Source organism: Octopus bimaculoides, chromosome 19 (genome assembly GCF_001194135.2).
Source record: "Octopus bimaculoides isolate UCB-OBI-ISO-001 chromosome 19, ASM119413v2, whole genome shotgun sequence".
In the NCBI taxonomy this organism is placed as follows: Eukaryota; Metazoa; Mollusca; class Cephalopoda; order Octopoda; family Octopodidae; genus Octopus; species Octopus bimaculoides.
Genome location: NC_068999.1, coordinates 24,019,929 through 24,021,289, shown reverse-complemented (window position 1 = coordinate 24,021,289; position 1,361 = coordinate 24,019,929).

Below are 1,361 nucleotides of genomic sequence, written 5' to 3'. Positions count from 1 at the left end.
TATATATATATATATATGTATGTATGTATGTATGTATATATATGCATAGCTCATATATGTATATATATATCATAGCATCGAGCTTATGATCGTGAAGTGGTGAGTTCAGTTCCCGGACCAGGCTGCATGTTGTGTTCTTGAGCAAGACACTTTATTTCACGTTGCTCCAGTTCACTCAGGTATAGAAATGAGTTGTGACGTCACTGGTGCCAAGCTGTATCGGTCTTTGCCTTTCCCTTGGATAACATCAGTGGTGTGGAGAGGGGAGGCTGGTATGCATGGCAAACTGCTGGGCTTCCACAAACAACTTTGCCCGGACTTGTACCCGGAGGGTAACTTTCTAGGTGCAATCCCATTGTCATTCATGACCGAAGGAGGTCTCCTCTATGCATATACACACACACATATATATATATATATATATATGCATATACATATACACACACACACATATGTACGTATATTGTATTGTCTTGCATTAATACTTTATTAATGCTTTATCATGTTTCTTTAAGAAGTCTGTATCATGTGTTAAATTATTAATTATCTATGAACTATCATTCATTTAAAATGTTATATTATGTATTACTACTTTATTAATATTCTGTCTTAAATCTTATCATACTTTTCATGCTTCTTTAAGATTGTAAAATTCCTAATTATCAATGAAATATCATAGTGTGTTGTTAATTATTTCTAAGTATTTTTGGTACCTGTACCTTCACAGACTTTATGTGTCATGAAATCAGCTTAAAAATGTATGCATAACTAAGAAGTATATGTGTGTGTGTCTGTGGCTAAGCTTTGGCAGTCTACAGATATACGTTGATATATGTATGCGTAAGTACTAGAACAAGTATATTTTACGTATATGTGTCTATATATATGATTGCTTGTGTGTGCATGCATATGAATGTACACATTGTGTGTGTGTGTGTGTGTGTGTGTGAGAGTGATCTGTATCTGAATGCATACAATTGTATATCAAAGGGTTTTTATTTAGCTATCAGTGTCATTATCTGTATATATATATTCATATATATGTATGTGAATCATCATCATCATCATCATCATCGTTTAATGTCCGCTTTCCATGCTAGCATGGGTTGGACGATTTGACTGAGGACTGGTGAAACCAGATGGCAACACCAGACTCCAGTCTAATTTGGCAGAGTTTCTACAGCTGGATGCCCTTCCTAACGCCAACCAATCAGAGAGTGTAGTGGGTGCTTTTACGTGTCACCCGCACGAAAACGGCCACGCTCGAAATGGTGTCTTTTATGTGCCACCCGCACAAGCCAGTCCAGGGGCACTGGCAACGATCTCGCTTGAAAATCCTACGGGAGCCAGTCAAGCGGTAC